The following is a 20,633-nucleotide window of genomic DNA, read 5'->3' on the forward strand; positions in this document are numbered from 1 at the left end:
TCCTATGACAGGTGGAGGTCCTCCTATACTTCCCCCACCATGGAGTGTCTCCTTCTGCCATCAGTCTCCATTGTTGTGTCATCTGACAGTTTTTACAGCACACCGTGTTGTGTGTCTTGCCTGTCTCTGCACACCACCTCCTCCTCCTCCCTGTGTGTACAATGGTGCACTCTCCTCCCCCCTCCATCCTCTATGGTATCCTCCTCCCACTTCTCCAGTGCACGGCTGTGTGTCTCCCGCTTGTCTCGTGTTCTCTCCTCCTGTCACTCTCCTCAGGTCTCGGGCCTCACTGCTATCATGGGCCTCAGGTGATAAACCGAGCGGGCCGCCGGATACAGCGGGCGGAGAACAGAGCTACCGGAGAGCGTGGATCCCGGGCCTGACCGCCCGCACCGGGGGCCTCTACACCGGGTCAGTGACAGCAGTGCTATGGTGTGGTGTGTGTGATTACAGCGCTGTGTGCCCTTCCTTCTGTCTGTGTCAGGGGAGGATTTATTACTCGGTGAAGCTTCCTCTTTTATAAATGAGCCCATATGTGTATGCCAGGCTGCCATTCTTATCTCAGGCTGTGTATGTACAATGTGCTGCGTGTGTGTGGTGAGAGCCACGTGCTACTAGGACACCCTATCACCTACCGAGCCCTCTCCTGTCCCACACCGGGCCTTATGGGTAATGAGTGTGGCAGAGTGTGCATGGCGGACCATACTGCCTCCTCGCCACTACACAACACTCCCCCCCCCCCGTGTCCTCGCCACTACACAACACTCTCCACGTGTCCTCACCGATACACAACACTCCTCCCGTGTCCTCGCCACTACACTACACTCCTCCCGTGTCCTCGCCACTACACTACACTCCTCCCGTGTCCTCGCCACTACACAACACTCCTCCCGTGTCCTCGCCACTACACAACACTCCTCCCGTGTCCTCGCCACTACACAACACTCCTCCCGTGTCCTCGCCACTACACAACACTCCCCCCCCCCGTGTCCTCGCCACTACACAACACTCTCCACGTGTCCTCACCGATACACAACACTCCTCCCGTGTCCTCGCCACTACACTACACTCCTCCCGTGTCCTCGCCACTACACTACACTCCTCCCGTGTCCTCGCCACTACACTACACTCCTCCCGTGTCCTCGCCACTACACAACACTCCTCCCGTGTCCTCGCCACTACACAACACTCCTCCCGTGTCCTCGCCACTACACAACACTCCTCCCGTGTCCTCGCCACTACACAACACTCCTCCCGTGTCCTCGCCACTACACAACACTCCTCCCGTGTCCTCGCCACTACACAACACTCCTCCCGTGTCCTCGCCACTACACAACACTCCTCCCGTGTCCTCGCCACTACACAACACTCCTCCCGTGTCCTCGCCACTACACAACACTCCCTCCCGTGTCCTCGCCGCTACACAACACTCCTCCCGTGTCCTCGCCGCTACACAACACTCCTCCCGTGTCCTCGCCGCTACACAACACTCCCCCCGTGTCCTCGCCGCTACACAACACTCCTCCCGTGTCCTCGCCGCTACACAACACTCCCCCCGTGTCCTCGCCGCTACACAACACTCCCCCCGTGTCCTCGCCGCTACACAACACTCCCCCCGTGTCCTCGCCGCTACACAACACTCCCCCCGTGTCCTCGCCGCTACACAACACTCCCCCCGTGTCCTCGCCGCTACACAACACTCCCCCCGTGTCCTCGCCGCTACACAACACTCCCCCCGTGTCCTCGCCGCTACACAACACTCCCCCCGTGTCCTCGCCGCTACACAACACTCCCCCCGTGTCCTCGCCGCTACACAACACTCCTCCCGTGTCCTCGCCGCTACACAACACTCCTCCCGTGTCCTCGCCGCTACACAACACTCCCCCCCCCCCCGTGTCCTCGCCGCTACACAACACTCCCCCCCCCCCGTGTCCTGGCCACTCAGGGGTCAATGTCTCTAATGTGTCCTAACTGAAGTTGTGTGTATCAGGACTCTGGTGTCACCATGACATGTGCTTAAAAAAAAAAGCTGACATCATCAGTCTCCACAGAATGAGATCTGTTCTCATTCTTTAGGTAAGGCTGGCCAAATTTGCTTTAAATCTAGACGGCAGCTAAAAAAGGTAGCCAGTTTTTTTTTTTTTAACCTAACAAATTATTTTCAACGACAAAACCCCATCTCGTATTTAGCCAGAAGCTGGCTGAATAGAAAGCTTCTGTCGAGGGGGTATTACTTAAAATGGTCTGCTGATTGGCATCCGATTAGTGCTCTCAGCCTTTTGGCTAAATACTAGAAGGGGTTTTGTCAGAACCAGTGTGTTCTGCCTGGGGGGGTGAAGAGTGTGTCCCTCTCAGAACACAATAGCTCTGCGGGGAGATTGCTGCACTAACATTGGATAGTTAGTACAGCGAGCTCCTTGCAAGCTTCTGAGTTTTTTTTTTTTTTTTTTTTTTTTTCTTTTTTCAGCCCACTGGGTTGAATGAAAAAAATCTGCTTGTGTGTACTAGGCTTGGGCCTCTGGCTGCCCGCAATATTTTTTTATTTTTAGGTATACATTGGGTATATAACTGGTGCCCTAGACTTCATGTGTTGTATATAAAGCTCGGATGGAGAGGAGATTTCAGGTGCGCAGGTATGGCCAGGGCAAGGCGCGGGTGGAGTTGCCCCCTTGGCACAGAACATCAGACCGAATAGGTGCCAGCACCTGTCAGTCATCTCCTTACCCCCCAAATGGTATGAATCAGGTATTTGCACCCCCCCCCCCATTAGATCTTACATGGGAGATAACACCCTTTCCTCCCTCCTTCACATCAGCAGTTGCATTGATCTCCTAATCCTCCCCAGATATCAGAGCTCAGGTACTTCTGTCTTCTCTGCAGCAGAGTATGGATGGTGGTTGTGGCAATGAGCTCTCCCCCTCCCTCCCTTTGTCCCCTGACTCCAGATGGCATAGACAGCGGCTCCGCCTCCAGTGCCTGCTCTCCTGCCCTCCGCTGCCTTCTGTGGCCGACCCCCGCCATGCTACTGGAGCAGGTTGCTCGTTGCCGGGAAAACACTGAGCCTGGAGCCCCAACGTCCCTGAGCCAGGCCGCTGCCTCCCTCAGCCTGCTCCAGCAATATCCCAGGAAAGGACGGTGGCAGTAGCAGCATGGATGACAGGCCACCGGAAATCCCCTAGTCTTACTGGCCACGCTGCTCTCTTCCTGCTCCATCTGGGTTGTCTTCATCCCCAATGCTAATCGCATTCCCCATGATGCCCACCCTGCAATTGCTGCTGAAGCACTTGTCACTGGCAAAAGCCCAGGTGCCAGGATGTAATTTCTAGTCGCCATGGCGACCCGACGCCGAGGGTTTGTCAAGCCCTGAGGTAAGGGATAGTTCACCTTTACCAAAAATGGTAAATCTGCTTATGCAGATGAAAGTTGCCGAATGACCCTGCTATAGATTTGTAGTCCATTTACATACCTCATGAAGCCTGTTTGAGAAACTCCAGAGATGGCATCATCCAATCCTGCTGTGTTGTAGGACATAGCTAAGAGACTCCCAGCTGTTACTGTTCACCTCCACCACCATCACAGGAGGGAGTTCTCAAATGCTGAGCTCAGAGCTACTGTGTCAGGGGAGAGAGAGTGCACTTGAGGGGCTTCGAATCAGAGAGCAAAAAAAATGTACCACAGTGCGTTTAGGTGAATGGAACCATGATGCAGCACCCATACACGTGATTACTGCATGGTGCTGAAGTGTTACCATGCGTCTGGATTTCATGGACAGGATCGGGTTGGATAGCAGTGGGTGACAGCGGACATGTCACCTCTGACATCCGCTGCCCCATAGGGGCGAATTTAGCATCCGATCAGTTCCGGCTGAAAAACTAACAGGCGGACCTGATCGGAAAGCACAAGTGAAATTAGTGTGTGTGTAATTTTATCCACCTAAAGTATTGTGGAATCTATGCTTGTTACAGCTGGTGCAAATAAGAGATCTGACATTTTTCAGACCTGGAAAGTTTGAAAAGAACCCATTTTCCATACTTTCCAGATTAAGCCTGTGTTTTGGTACTGAAAATTAAAATGGCAAAGTTTTAGTAGATATGTTGGAATTCCCCCCCTTTGTATGTAGTTTGTTATAACTGTGAAGAATAGTACATTAATTGTTTCCACTGAGTGGTACGATACGCAATTTTTGCCGTTTCCATTGTCAAAAGTTGTGAATGGTACCCTAATACCGTACCATTTTTTTGGGACCCTTTCATTGGGGTACCAACAGGGTGGAGCTACCCTCTGCAGAACGTTGAATGCTTGACAGAGAATCGTCACTTCCGCGGGCGCCATTTATAACGTTTATGGAAGCAACACAAATATCGGAGCAAAGGAAAGCTTGGTCGACCCAGGAGGTGCAGATCTTCCTGGGTATCATCAGGGAGGAAAGGGTGCAAAGGGAACACTGTCCCCTTCTTGTGACAAACAGCCACATTCCAAGAAGCAAGAACAAAATCTGCATTACTTCCTCCATTGTTGTTCGCTGTGTAGCTTTCTTGCGCGAGAATTCTCTACTTTCCGGCATACAACACGCCTATCCAGTGGCATCGATCCCTACTTTCCGGCTACACCACGCCTATCATGTAAGGGTACTGTTGGCGGTGGAAACGCAAGCCTGATCAACGTGTACCATTCCGAACCATACTTAACTGTACTCCGCAGTGGAATCGAGGTATAAGTGGCGATTCACACTAGTGCGTTGCCAGACATCGCATGTGATTTGCTCTGCATTGCTGTGCAAATCGCATGCAATGTCTGTGCAATGCGATTTCAGCCATACAAAATGTATGGCGGAAATCGCTTCGCATTTGCACCAAAATGGTTCGAAATGGAATCGGATTGCATGGGTGTTCACACCTATGCGATCTGATTCCTGAACCATTTCACATTCCTGAACCATTTCACAGTCCGCATAACGATCTGCGACCCAATCTGAGGTTGTCATTAACTTTACTTTGACACCCCCAGTAAATCGCAGATCTCGATGTGAACCACTGTGCGATTCTGGTGCAATGTGAGAACCGGCACTGATTCACAGGGTTTCCCGCATTGCACCAGTGTGAACCAGGACTTACTAAGTTCTACAAGGCTTGATTTAGTAAGCATTTTCTAGTCAAGTGTTTCTCAACTCCGGTCCTCAGGGCACACTAACAGGCCAGGCTTGCAAGAAAACTGAAATACATCACAGGTGATATTATTTGGTGCTCAGTGATTGCGGTATTCTAGTTTGCATGTCCCCAAGGTAATACTTAAAATCTGGCCTGTTAGTGTGCCCTGAGGACCGGAGTTGAGAAACACTGTAGTACTCCATAACATTTTGGTACCAGACCATGAAAACAATACCCCCTGAACACTTTAAAAAGGAGAAAGGTGTGTAATGATGTGACCTATGTCCCACTGTGATGTGAAGATGGGTGGTGAGCTTGAGGCTGTCGAAATGCTGTATGGATCAGTTGCACTTTGTTTTGGAAAACTGAGCTTTTTTTTTTATCAATTAAAGCGGTAGTATACTCCAGAAAGTGATGTCATCGCGGCTCCGGCCACTTACAGCACCGGAGCCATCGAACTTGGAGGAGACGCCGAGGGAAGCTGCCTCAGCGGTGTCTGGGCGACCGTGTCAGGACTTAATAAGTAGTAAGGTAAGTTTTTCATAATGAGCTAGTAAGCGATGCATACTAGCTCATTATGCCTTTTGTCCTGCAGGGTTTTTTTTTTTTTTTTTTTTTTTTTGAGGATACAACCGCTTTAAGTATTTTTCCGATTTGAAGAAAAAAAAAAAGAGCTCTCATTATTGCTTCTGTCTTGTATTTCTGCACATCAGCAGGCACTTCCCCATTTGTTATTTTTCTTATGGGTCAGTAGCCAGTGTGTGAAGACCCTCTATCCTTACTGATGGTCATGTAGGGTCTAGGAGGGCTCCACAGAACTAAAGGCCCATTGATGATTAGAAAATCATATGAAAAATACCACTTTCAAAGCGATTTGTACCATAATATGACCGTTAGTACAGAGCTTTCGAGAGCTGATCATGACAGTTTATCTGAATATTATCAGATGGGACAAGCACGAATATTTTTCTCGTACGATACCAGATCATACAATTTTCATAGAAAAGAAAGAAAGAGGAGGCGCAAACACCTAGTGCATTACCCGTGGTCAATTTGCAAATTGTTTAATAAAAAATGCCAAATGCATACTCAGACGTAGAGATAAAAACATGTTATAAGAATCCACCATGTGTGAACTGGGACACGTCCTTCAGTCAGGACCGCTAACGCGTTTCGGGGGCAGCTGGCAGCTCTGAGGAAGGGGGCCTGACCCCCGAAACGCGTTAGCGGTCCTGACTGAAGGACGTGTCCCAGTTCACACATGGTGGATTCTTATAACATGTTTTTATCTCTACGTCTGTGAGTATGCATTTGGCATTTTTTATTAAACAATTTGCAAATTGACCATGGGTAATGCACTAGGTGTTTGCGCCTCCTCTTTCTTTCTTTTCTATGTACCCGTATTGGAGTTCCCTGCCTGAGGAGAGCAGCACGCCAGTCTTCCCATTCGGAGTGAGCGCTGGGCTGAATTTTTCATACAATTTTCATGTATCGGTGCAGTTGTGACTCTAGAATACAATATGAATTAGAGCTGCACGTATAGTCATTAAAAAATTGCTTGATTTTTACAGAGCTGTTCTCTGCTCACTCGCAGCTGTCAAAAAAAAAAAAAGAAGAGCCTCAGGCTCCGTTCACACTGGGGCGATCTGACTTCCCGGGGCGACCTCACAGGTCGCAGTGCGCTGTTTGCACCGCGACCTCAGAGCGGCCGGCACGGACTTCATAACATTGAAGTCAATGCAGGTCGCTCCAGGTCACCCCAAAGAAGCTCCGGACCCTTTTTCTAAGTCGGAGCGACTTGTGTCGCTCCTATTAGAACGGGTCCACAGCTTCTCTATGGCAGGCGACCTGTCAGGCGACCAGGTCGCCTGACAGGTCGCCCCAGTGTGAACGGGGTCTTAGCCCCCGTTCACACTAAGGCGACCTGTGAGGTGACCTGGTCGCCTCACAGGTCGCCGTAGGTCGCCTTCCATTGGGAAGCTGCGGACCCGTTCTAATAGGAGCGACACAAGTCGCTCCGACTTAGAAAAAGGGTCCGGAGCTTCTTTGGGGCGACCCGGAGGCGACCGCCATAGACTTCAATGTTATGAAGTCCGTGGCGGCCACTCCGAGGTCGCGGCGGGCTGCTCGCACCGCGACCTCGGAGGTCGCGGTGCGAAGTAGCGTCGCTCGTATGTGAACGGGCACTTAGGCAAATGTTTATCAACATTGTTAAGGCTGCTGGATAACTATAAACAATGTTTTATAATGTATCATTTCCTTCTTTTACATCAAAGGAATTAACTTCTGTCTGTTGGGGCCGGTTCACATTTGTGCGAGTGCAGCGATTGCATGTAATTCAGAGCGTACTGCTCCTTCATTACATGCGATCTCCTGTGCGGATGCGAATTCAGCCATACACTTTGTATGGCTGAATTCGCACTGTATCCGCACCAAACTCGCACATGACCCTTTTTTTTCAGCCGCATCAGGATCGGATCGCACAGTGGTTCATACTTGTGCGATCCGATCCTGTGCGAACTGTCAGATCGCACTGCGATATGCAATCAAACTGGGGGTGTCGTTAACATTTAATTGACACCCCCTGCGTTATCGCATATGGCAATGTGAACTGCCAGATGTGCGTTTGCGATGCGGGAACAGGCTGCGAATTCGCAGGCCTTCCCGCATCGCACAAGTGTGAACCGGGACTGAGGACAGTTTAACCTCTCAGCCTTTATCTGACACTTGTTGCTTACAAGTTAAAATCAGTATGTTTTGCTAGAAAATTATTTAGAACCCCCAAACACTCACTACTTTACATTGTAGAAAAGTTTAATCTCTTCAGTGCTGTCACATGAAAAGATAAAATATTTACAAAAATGTGAGGGGTGTATACTCACTTTTGTGAGATACTGTGTGTGTATGTATATATATATTGTGTGTGTGTGTGTGTTTATATAATGCTGATCGTTGCAATCTTTTATGTCACACTGTATTTGCGCAGAAGTCTTTCAAACGCAGTTTTTTGGGGAAAAAATATACTTGGGAGTTAAAAAAAAAAAAAAAAACTAAACAATAAGGTTAGCCCAATTTGTTTGTATAATGTAAAGGATGTTACGCCGAGAATCGTTCCAGATCTTTATTCTAAGCAAAACAATTGTGATTCTAATTTTATCCAGAATCGTGCAGCTCTAATATGAATACAGTACAACACATTACATCACTTCCGAATTTTTATTCTGTCGTATGAAAATTTTTGTAACTTCAGTATTCTCTTAATTTTGGATATAAGAGTGGCATGCAAAAAAAAAAAAGAAAAAAGACGATCATCTCATTGTGTACCAGGCATTAGGCTGGTAGAAGGGGAGAGAATCCCTTGGTAAATCTCTTTAATGGCTACATAAACACCCCCCTCCCCCAAACCCGTGAGGTTTTGTGGGGAATACTGGTAGTTTTCACATTGGACTCAGCACTTGCCCTTCTCAGCACACATTTCCTGGATGCTGTGTGTAGAATGATTAGGTGGTGTTTAAATTTGGTCTGTTTTTCCACTTCTAACATTGCAAGTAATGCCCAAAGGAAGCCTAAAAGGGCACAGTCCCAATCTGCTGGAGGTTGGAGTGGCCTAGGGTGTATTTTCTTGCATCGCTCAGCCAGATTTTGAGCTGCCTGGAGAGCTATCTTTTGTGCATCCTTCAACATTAAGCTTGTGTTTGGTAAGGCTGCAGACCTCCAAGGAACCTCCGAGGCTCATTGAGCCTCTTTTGTATACCTGTAGGTTTGTGTATCCTTTAAGCTTGCATTCATACCTGAGTAGTGTGGTTCTTGGTGTGGGCAAGGGCAGTAAGGCAGTTCTATAGGGGGAGGAGAAGTTCTTCAGGTGTGAAAGCACCCATATTGAGAATTTACAGGTGCTTCTTTTTCAGTCTATGGGGCCAAAAAAGCCTGGATAAACTAAAAATAATGTATGGAATTTTTTTTAAATGTGTAAGGTGACTGAACACACACAAAGTCCATTTCTTTCTAATTGTCCTTGTTTACACTTGTATGCTTAGGGAACCTAGCAGAGTATGAATGGGGGCTACAGAGTATAGGTCCTTCCTGGTGGAATCCTCTAAGTATAGTAGACTTATTGGCTGGGTACAGTTTTCTAAGGAGAATCTTTCTTGACACTCTGTTGGGGAAGAGAGCAGTGACTGTGAGCATCCTCCCTGTGGAATTGAAGGCAACGTGAGGGATGCAGCTGCACTGTATTTAATATGGAGACATTTGGCCTTCTCTTTATAAGACATGGACTAGATTATCTGTACTGTACTTCTATTAGGGATTGACCGAAATCGTTTTTTCAGAGCCGATACCGATTTTTTTTTTTTTTTTTTCCGGTCACTCTCCTTGCCGATTAGGTGCCAATATTCTGTACATTTAAAGTTTTGAAAAATCAACACAATTTGACACAAATCTGGTACTGAACATGTTAATTTTTAACACCATACCTGCATGAAAACTTCACAGACTTCACTTGCAGTGAAATCAGCTTCACATCAGTTTTCATGCACGTTGTGTGGTGTGAACAGGGCACATAGAGAATAAAGGCCCGTACACACGTACCGATCGTCGGCATACAAACGTCGGTGGACGAAGGATCTGCCGATTGTACGCGTGTTAGTATGGTGCCTCCGACAGATGTCTGCGCACAATCCGCGGACAAAAGTCTTTCGTGCAAACATGAAAATATTTGTATGCCGACACCAGAACGGACGATTGTTCGCCTGTCAGTACACAATTCGGCCGACAGACCGCAGATTTGCAAGACTGGGCATGCTCAGAAAATAGAAAACACAGGGAAAGTTAACCATTACATGACATCACTTCTGCAGTCGGCGGACAAAATTCTTGTGCTGTCCTTGTGCTGTCTTTGCACTTTTCAGCAGACACCGACATCCCGGGGAGAAAAGAGGAACATTTGTAAGCCGACCATCGGTACGTGTGTACGGGGCTTAAGAGTAAAGAGAAGAACCATTGTTTGTTTTTTTTTTTTTGTTTTTTTTGTTCAGTTGCAGAACGTGTGCAACAAAAATGAAGTGTTTATCTATACCATGTTGTGACTGTGAGCGAACAAGGCCTAGAAGTATACAACTTTGAAAAATAAAGTGCTTGAAAAATAACTTATTAAAGGCTACCCAAAACATAGAAAAATGGCATAAACTGCTGCAGTGCACTCACTGCAATGATTACATTTAAATCATTACTGCAGTGCAAAAGCTAGACAGTGGGCACTACACTTCAATACTCCCAGTTAAGTAGAACAATATTTTAGTGCAGAAAGCAGAACATTTCAGCATGTTCACCAGTTAAACAGCTTCAATCTTTTTTCATATATTGCTGCCACTTCACTAAAAAACATGCTCACTTGGCACAAAGGAAGGAGGAGCAGAGAGTATCTTCTAGCATGAGGAGCAAGTCTTTTGTAGCGTGCCTCATTTTCTTTCCACCACTGAAGAGGATCACTACTTCTGTCAATTTACTGGTTCCTTCAAATAGAGATGAAGTTCATCATCCAGGGTCATTATTGCAGATTCAGAAGAATCCTCTGCATGAGGCCCCAATAAAACACTGAATATGGCATCAATTCAACCGCGATGAAGATTCTCTTTTTGTCCATTGTCTTTTTGGACGTTTTTTTTTTTTTTTTGCAGCATTCTGCTCTTCCAGATTAGAAACCTGCTCTTCCCTACCTAACATTTCGGCAGGAACCTCCTGCACCTCCTGTTGAATATCTTCTGTCAACCATTGTTTTTGCCTTGGCCAATACATCATCAGAAGAGAGAGCATGATTCTTGTATCGAGGATTCAAAAGACATGCCAGCACAACATTTTTATTTTCTTCATGGTTCTCAAAATGTTTGGTGAGGCTGTCCCTCATGACCTGCCTACATGTTTTAATGCCATGTGTGTTGGGTCCTTCATTCTCTTGAAGAAGCATCTTCGGCACTCTCACACATGGGATGACACAAATGAGTTGTAATGACTCTAGTATAATTTCCTCTATGGGGAGGAGGGTCTCAATGACATTGGCTACAATGTACCACTGATCAGCAGTAGGACAATATTCACCTGAATAGATGGTAAGAGCTCGCTTCTGTTCCAGCATTCTTTGCAGCATGTGAAGTGTTAAATTCCATTGTGTTGGAACAGCCTGAATCAAGTTGTTTTTGGGTAGGCCAAGGTCTTCCTGAATGCACCTCAGTCGCTGCTTGTCAAGGTTTGAATGGTGGAAATGGCCTGCACACCTCTTCGGCATGCCAATTATATCAATCAAAGCTCTCTGGCTTGACAGACCACCATTTACCACAAGTTGCAGGAGGTCTGACACTTCAGCAAGCCTCATTCCTTTTACCATGTTTGCTCTGCTGTCTTGAAGCACAAGCATCACCCGGTCTTTGTTTATTCCCCAGTCTTCAAGCATGCCTAGAAATGTTCTTCTAATGTACTCCCCAGTGTGGGATCCTTGCTTCACTTTTTTAATCAACACCAATTGCCTTTTTATCAATGAAGTAGCATGTAAGACTCATTAGTGACACTTTGTCCTGACCAGCAGTCAGTCGTGAATGAAATGAGAGTGAGTTGCCGGCATTCTCTGGTTGCAACATAGTCTTTACTTTCTCAACCACCTTTTGGTGAAAACTCTCCCAGCATTTCGGTTCGATAATACTTTTCACTCTTCAGTGTGTACCTTGGCTCAGCTATGGACATCAACCGCTTAAAGAGGAAGTAAAGCTTCCTCTGTAACTTGTACCTATAGGTCAGCCTTATCATAGGCTTACCTATAGGTACTGTAAATATCTCCTAAACTGGAACCGTAGAGATATTTACTTTGCATGCAGCCAGTGACATGACTGGCACATGCGCTCTGAAGGAACAACTGTCCGTGCCGTTCCTTCAGAGCACTTTGCCGTGAACAATGGCTCCTGTGCGCATGCGCGGTAGTGACGTAATCATGGCTCTGGCCAGTCAGATGGCCGGAGGACGCAAACCCGGAAAGAAGATGGATGAACATGTCGGCCGTGTCAGTGGTGAGCTGGTGCCGCTGCGGGGGCTTCATTCTAAGGTAAGTATTTCAGAATGAGCTAGTATGTGATGCATACTAGCTCATTATGCCTTTTGTCTTTAAGGTTTTTATTTTTTACATTTTTTTTTTTTTTTATCCAGAGTCAGACACCATTGTAAATGGCTGGTTATCAGTGACCATCATCTCTGTGATTACTCTGTCCAGCAGTTGGGATCTTCCACCCAAATTTAGCCACCTGTTATTTTTTTTTTTTTTTCTGAAACTTATCTGTTGTTGTCTGGAATAGTGGTTTTTCACTTTGTGATTCAATTCATTTTTTCTGTGCTGCATTATATAATTGAACTCTTAGATGGGCCCAAAGATTTGACATATTTTTGGTTTTTGCAGTTGCTGATCCCATGCTCACATTATTTGTCTGTGTTGCACACTGCTGCTTTCCTGGGGGTGGTTGAGAAGAAAAATAGTCCCAGACCACACTTTACTTTTCTGTCTGCATCCATTCCCATTGCATTTTGAAAGGGAGTTTATACAGAACAGGTTAAAAAAACTGGCTGGCTGGCACCCTACTGTGGGTGGCTGGCTGGCACCCTGCTGCTGTGAGTGGCTGGTTGGTGTGTCTTCTCTGGTCCAGTCGTTCCGTGGCATGCATTATCCTAGGTGAGGGAGATGGCCTATCCGGGTAGATCAGGGATCCTCAAACTACGGCCCTCCAGCTGTTGCGGAACTACACATCCCATGAGGCATTGTAAAACTCTGACATTCACAGACATGACTAGGCATGATGGAAATTGTAGTTCCTGAACAGCTGGAGGGCCATAGTTTGAAGACCCTTGGGGTAGATGATGCACAATATTGGTCAAATCGGTAAGTTTCGTAACAGATACGATACTTCAAAAAAAGTGAATATTGGCCTCCGATAATCAGCCCGACTGATAATCGGTTGATTTCTGCTTCCTAGTCCTTATCGGTGTCTTGAAGTATATCTGTGCTGTTTTCTATTGCCCCATTCTAGGGCTGGACAGTTCCTGGTTGCCATGGTGACTGATGAAAACCTCACTTGCCACTAGGTTCTTGAAATCTAATGGTGGTGGGGATGAAGGCATTGCACTTCCAGGGCCATTGTTGTCTAAAGCCTTCACTGCATGAGAAGGTAGTGGCTAATATGAACATGACGCCCATGGTTGCCAATAAGAGTGTTAAGCATCGTTGGTACTGGAATTGTTTTTATTTATATATATATATATATATATATATATATATATATATATATATATATATATATATATATATATATATATATATATATATATATATATATATATATATATAATATATTTTTTTTTTGTTTATCCCATTGGGTTACCTTGAGATTGAGTTGGTGGTAGAAAGCCATTTCAAATGAAAATCTGTACGAAAATTCTCAGAACATTCAAATGTTCAAAAGGTTTAATTTGCTTTTAAATTTTGATTTGGGAATGTATGGAATTTACGGTTTAAAAAAATTGTTTCACAGAAATTTTCCATCTCCTTTCAAATTTTCTCCTTACTATGGTCGAAAACAAATATTCATTTGACCAATATATGATTAGAAAATACACACTTTCTTAGAACATTCCTTTTCTAAGAATTTTTTGTTTCATTTTTCTACCCATCTATGGGTAACTTAACTTGTGTGAAGGTATGCATCATTTCAATCCACATTTATCTTTGATTCTCCTCTGTATCTAAGGTTTATGAAATAGTGGAACTTTCCTATAGTTCTTGAAATTACCTTAGTTTCTCTAACTTCTCAAGTGACTTTTCTTATTTGATTAGAAGTCTAACTTGGTGTGTCTGTTCCACAGGTGTATGGCTTTTCTGATTTACCCTGCTTGGGACCTCCAGATCATAGTGTTTTTACCATATTGGCTGCACTGTTTTTCATTTCTGTTTCAAAAGCCTTACTTTCCCACTGTGGTTTTCGCTTGATAAGTCTCAATCTATTTTGCTTACTCAGAGGGATGAATAAGTTGGAATGCTATGACTTTATCCCACCGAAGTGCTGGCTGTGTAAGACAGATTATAATAACTGCTGTGTTAGTGGCTGCATGCAGTGATCCTTGCCTTGTACCTAAACTACATAAGAAGTCTTATGTCTGCAGGATTAATAAGGGCAGCTGTGTGTAACTATATGTGTAATGTAATATGCCTTGTCCTATACATGGGGAAATTGGAATGTATATGGTTTTGGCCAAGGCCTGTTCTCCTAAGGCTGGCCATACACTATACAATTTTCTTATTCAATTTCCTTTAGATTTACCATAAACTATGTAGTGCAAGGGCCTGCCTGACTGCATACAAATTGAAAGTGTTTAGGTTTGACCCTATATTACGTGGTTTTGGTAAATCTAAAGGAAAGTTGAACAAGAAAATTGTATAGTGTATGGCCAGCCTAAGTCTTGCATGTGTGCTCACCCTGTGGCCCTCCAGCTGTTGTGGAACTACAAGTCCAATGAGGCATTGCAAGGCTGACAGTTGCAAGCATGACTCCCAAAGTCTGAGGCATGATGGGACTTGTAGTTCCGCAGCAGCTGGAGGGCCACAGGTTGAGCACCTATGTAAGACCTACGGTCTTAGGCTGTATTCTCACTGCAATGACTGGAAAGTTGGGCGACTTTATTGCGGTTTGTGTGTGACTTCATTAACCAAAGTCGATGAAAGTCGTGACAAAGTCATCCAGGTAGCGCAGAAACCTTTTTCTATGTCGCTGTGACTTGTCACACCGATTAGAACAATTCCATTGCAGTTAATGGGGTGCGACTTGTCATGAAACTTTGAACTCTCAAGTCACATGACAAGTTGTGGTAGTGTGAACCGAGCCTAATATTTAAACTGCTTATTCCATGTTTACTGGTGCTTACCTGGTAACATCAATAGTTTGTTTACCCTTGCTTTTTACTGCCTGTACTTCAGGGGTTCTCTTTTTTTTTTTTTTGGATAGAATGGAGAGGGTATAGAACACCTGTCAGTTTTTCTTTTTGCTGTCTGTGTCCCCATTAGGGAGTGTCACCCTTACTTTGTCTTGTTTACCGTTATTGAAAGTAAAAGAAAAGCCCAAATTTGGGTTTTCCCTAGAAAAGTAATAGAGGAAATATTCCAATATGGACACTAGTTCTGGTGACCTGGGGGTCCCCAGGAGATTACCTTAAGTTGCAGGGATTTCCTCTCCCTTCCTGTTTTGGCTCTTGGACAGGAAGTGAAGAGAAATCTCCCCCAAAGGCACAAAGATGGCAAAAATAAACCTTACAGGGGTTATAGCCCTCCCTTACTCTACCCAAAATGGGGGGGGGGGGAGTTTTGCTTATAGTTTTACTTTAAACCTATTATAAAGCTTCTTCTTTTATTTTTTAAAAATTACAAATGGGTCATACCTGCCTTTTCCTTGGGCAATAGTTTTGCACAGAGCAGCCCCAATCCTTCTCTTCTGGGGCCCTCCGCCACCACTCCTGGCTCCACCCCCCTGCTGAGTGCCCTCACAGCAAGCCGCTTGTCCATAAGACACAAAGCGTTGCTCAGCCCCGTTCCGCTCCCTCCTTACTGGCTCTCATTGACAGCAGCGGGGGCTAATGGCTCCTGCTGCTATATCTTAGCCAATAAATGAGAGAGCAAAGAGAGCTTGGCTGAGGCTCTTGTTCAAATCGCTGAATTGAGACCAGTCTTGTGTATAAATTTGGAGGGGGGGAGCTGCATGCACATTTTTTTTTTTTTTTTTTTCTAAACTCCCAACTTCCCAAAGTACCAACATACCATTAAAGTACCTCTGCTGCAGAAAATAAAACTTTCTCTATATTCTAAAGCTGGCGTCACCTCAGCCTTCTATAGAGAACACCCTCATGTCTTCCTGGTATACGTCCTGCTGATCGATCGTTTTGTACCTTGCCCTCATCTTGCATAGATTGCTCACTTGGCAGAGTGTACAGGAGCTGAGTGACCACATACTAGCCTTGGAGCAGAGCTTAAAGTATTGAAAACAGGAGAAGTGTGTCCCTGAAGTCGTAAAGCTCACTATACAATTATATTGTACAATCCCCTTTAGACCATCGGCTATGTAGTGCAAGGGCATGCCTGACCGGATACAGAGTGATTGGATAGATGGTGTGTCCTTCTTTTATATAGTTTTGGTAAATCTAAAGGAGATCAGATTGTATAGTGTATGGCCAGCATTTATACACTTAAAATTCAAATTAAATAAATAGAACTAATCATGCTTTTGGTGCCATTGTTACTGGCACCCCAAACGCGGGATCAAACATGGATTTTGCTGCATGCATAATTGCGTAACAAATGCGGCAAAACATGCGGTAAGAAACCTACAGGCTCTAAAATTTGTCCCATGAACTACTTTGCCACCTTTAGACTCGATTCACACTAGCGCGACTTGTCAGCCTGACAAGTCGCGGTCCATTGACTGCTACAGGACCGGTTCTAATCGGAGTGACACGAGTCGCTCCGACTTAGAAAAAGGGTCCTGTACTACTTCGGGGCGACCTCGGAGCGACTTGCATAGACTTCCATTATGTGAAGTCCCTGCAAGTCGCTCTGAAGTCGTGGTGCATGGTAATGCACAAGTCTTCCCCGAAGTAGTAAGGAGTCGTGCCACCCCAGTGTGAACCGAGCTTTAGAGGAAGAAGTAGGAAAGTGGGTGGAAAAAAGAGGTGGTATAGAAATGAAGGAACTGTGGTTCAGAGAGGTAAACACGCTGTTTTCTGTGATGCAGTAAGGCAATGCATGATGGGATATGAAGTTTCCTGGATGGTCAAATGATGCTAAGTGAAGTCAGGGCTTTGAATGGAGAGGTGCAGACTAAAGGCTGCCAAGGACAGAGAGATAAGCGCATTGGGTTGGCTTGGGCAGAAAAGACATTAGACAAGGCTTCTATTTATTTATCTCGCCTCAGCCCCCTGTCCAAACTAGGCAACCGCAGGCCAGCCCCATACACATTGTCACAGCAGCAAAGCTGTGACATAGCATGGCAAAAAAAAAGAATAGGGCATGTGTTTGGCAGGAGATACCTGCCACAGTGTCCTATAGAGGTAGATGGATGCAGTTGCCTCGTGGTGAAGAAGGGTTTCACTATGAAATCCCTCTTCAAATAGGCATACAGGTGGCATATCCCCTCCCATTCACCACTGGCCCAGCTGCCCTTGGCAAAACCATCTATCATTGATTGTGTGGCTGTCAGTAGCTAGGCCCCTGTTAACTAGGCCAAAGTATCTGTCTCCTGTTAATCTTTCTGGGAAATGTGTTGAAATCAGTAAAAGGTCTGTGTAGTGTAAATTCACATTTGAGTTGTCCCCCTCATGTCGGCTGTGTCTGCTTACAGGGACATGATTATCGTCATTGTCCTTGCTCATTCATTAGCTTGTCAATCGGCACTTGGCCCAATTGACTGTGCTGCTGAAACCCTCCCACTGGGGTCTGCAGTGCCTGGGATGGGAACATGTGAGACAAATGGAGGATTTACCTCAGCCATAAAGTAAAAAAGAGCTTTTTTTTTTTTTTTTTTTGAGCCACCCATAGTTGGTGTGTTTTGGTATTTGTTTAGACTATTTATAGAGCAGCCTTTAGTTGTACTTTTTACATTTTATAGAGTTTCTCCAGTTTGATTACATTAGGTGCTAGAAATGCTCTACATGCCCTAGCCATGTGATGCAGTGTTGGTTATTCACTACCAAGTCAGAATTTTTGCTTTTACGATTACCTGCTATGGTCATGGCTGAACGCATAGAAAGTGCATCAAGCAACAATCACCAACGATAATCAATCCCTTTGTGAAGAGCCGCAAATCGCTGTGGCTGCCAACAGCCTGGCATTGCACTATACAACAATCTGCACCGAGCTGTCAATCCTAGCCAAGATTCAGTTGATTTTTTTTTTTTTTTCCACTGGGATTTACAGCATAGCTAAATGCGCATGGGAATGCAGCCCTAGGGTTTGGTTAATTATCTTTGAAATGTATATAAACCTTAACAATAATGGACTTCCAAAATATAGGGTACACTGCTCCCAGTTCACCCTTAAGGAAGATGAGGTGCTGAAAACCAGCAGGGGCTCATTTACGATTACTTTTACGATTACCTGCTATGGTCATGGCTGCGTGATGGGCGCTGTGGCCGGTGAGGGGAGGAACGCACTTAAGGAAGGCGCGTCTAGTGTGAACACTTCGACCCCCAGCATGGCCACCAAATGTTTAGATGAATCAGGTGCAAGCACCAACACAAGTGCTGTGTCACTGCGGAATTTTAAAAGGCTGTCTACAAATTTGTTCTTTTTGTATTTCCCAGACTGTGTCTACAAATTTGTTCTTTTTGTATTTCCCAGACTGTGTCTACAAATTTGTTCTTTTTGTATTTCCCAGACTGTGTTGTCATGTCAAAGTAATGCCGAAGCAAACTATATATCTGTCCCATCAACCTTTTATTATTCTGTAATTTCAGAATATACAAAGTAGTAAAACTTAAGGAAATGTGCATGTATATCTTTTACTTTTTTTTTTTTTTTTTTTCACTTCCAGTTTTTTGGTTAAGGAGCTAGGTCCCAAGTCTGTGGCTGTTGTGTAACAACCTGACAAATAGTTAGACTGATAAGTAGTCATATTTCTTTCTGTTGTAGTAATCTCTTTATATAACCCCCCCCCTCTCTTTTATGTTGTTTGTTTCATTGTAGAACAAAGTTCTGGTTTTATGTGGATTTCTGAAGTTGTCAAATTTACCAGGCTTGAAATTGGATTTCAGATGTTTATCCCTAATCTGTTTAATCCTAATTGTTTAGCCACTAGAGGGGGTTTTGTACAAAGTGAACGGAGTCTACAGCTAAATAAACATATTCTTTGCACACAAGGTGACTTGACCTGTCCTAGTAGTGTGTCACTGCTTGCATCATGATTCTGCTACAAACTGCATCACTGCAGTACTAGCTTGTTCTTGAGCAGTGAGCCCTGTGCTTTTGTGTGTGTGTGTGTGTGTGTATATGTATGTGTGTGTATGTATGTGTGTGTGTGTGTGTGTGTGTATATATATATATATATATATATATATATATATATATATATATATATATATATATATGTGTGTATGTATGTATGTAATATATAGTGTCCGGTCCATAAATATTGGGACGCCGACACACTTCTGATCTTTTTGGCTCTATAATGGATTTGAAATGAAACAAGCAAGATGTGCTTTATTGGCAGACTTTCAGCTTTAATTTATTTGAGGGACTTTACATCCAAATCAGGTGAAAGGTGTAGGAATTACAACAGTTTGTATATGTGCCTCCCACTTATTAAGGAACCAAAAGTAATGGGACAATTGGCTGCTCAGCTGTTCCATGGCCAGCTGTGTGTTTATTCCCTCATTATCCCATTTACAAGGAGCAGATAAAAGGTTGAGTTCATTTCAAGTGTGCTATTTGCATATGGAATCTGTTGCTGTCAACTCTCAATATGAGATCCAAAGAGCTGTCACTATCGGTGAAGCAAGGCATCATTAGGCTGAAAAAAACAAAACAAACCCATCAGAGAGATAGCAAAAACATTAGGTGTGGTCAAATCAACTGTTTGGAACATCCTTAAAAAGAAAGAATGCACCGGTGAGCTCAGCAACACGGAAAGACCTGGAAGACCAAGGAAAAGAACTGTGGTGGATGACCAAAGAATTCTTTCCCTGGTGAAGAAAACACCCTTCACAACAGTTGGCCAGATCAATAACACTCTCCAGGAGGTAGGTGTATGTGTGTCAAAGTCAACAATCAAGAGAAGACTTCACCAGAGTGAATACAGAGGGTTCACCACAAGATGTAAACCATTGGCGAGCCTCAAAAACAGGAAGGCCAGATTAGAGTTTGCCAAACAGTATCTAAAAAAAGCCTTCACAGTTCTGTAACAACATCCTATGGACAGATGAGACCAAGATCATCTTGTACCAGAGTGATGGGAAGAGAAGAGTATGGAGAAGGAAAGGAACTGCTCATGATCTAAAGCATACCACCTCATCAGTGAAGCATGGTGGTGGTAGTGTCATGGCGTGGGCATGTATGGCTGCCAATGGAACTGGTTCTCTTGTATTTATTGATGATATGACTGCTGACAAAAGCAGCAGGAAGAATTCTGAAGTGTTTCGGCCAATATTATCTGCTCATATTCAGCAAAATGCTTCAGAACTCACTGGACGGCACTTCACAGTGCAGATGGACCATGACCTGAAGCATACTGCGAAAGCAACCAAAGAGTTTAAGGGAAAGAAGTGGAATGTTATGCAATGGCCAAGTCAATCACCTGACCTGAATCCGACTGAGCATGCATTTCACTTGCTGAAGACAAAACTGAAGGGAAAATGCCCCAAGAACAAGCAGGAACTGAAGACAGTTGCAGTAGAGGCCTGGCAGAGCATCACCAG

General features: G+C 44.9%; 1 protein-coding gene across 2 annotated transcripts in view; it reads left to right on the plus strand.

Annotated features, from left to right (window-relative positions):
• Positions 1-212: 212 nt before the first annotated feature.
• Positions 213-20,633, plus strand: part of ATP13A3 (ATPase 13A3) — a 449,747-nt gene continuing 429,326 nt past the window's right edge. For both annotated transcript variants that reach the window (XM_082249624.1, XM_082249623.1), the window contains exon 1: positions 213-411. The gene's annotated coding sequence lies outside the window, so the exon portion shown is untranslated. The remainder of the gene's footprint in view (positions 412-20,633) is intronic.

This window comes from Pelophylax lessonae (assembly GCF_965119305.1).
Source record: "Pelophylax lessonae genome assembly, chromosome: 3".
NCBI classification, from domain to species: domain Eukaryota; kingdom Metazoa; phylum Chordata; class Amphibia; order Anura; family Ranidae; genus Pelophylax; species Pelophylax lessonae.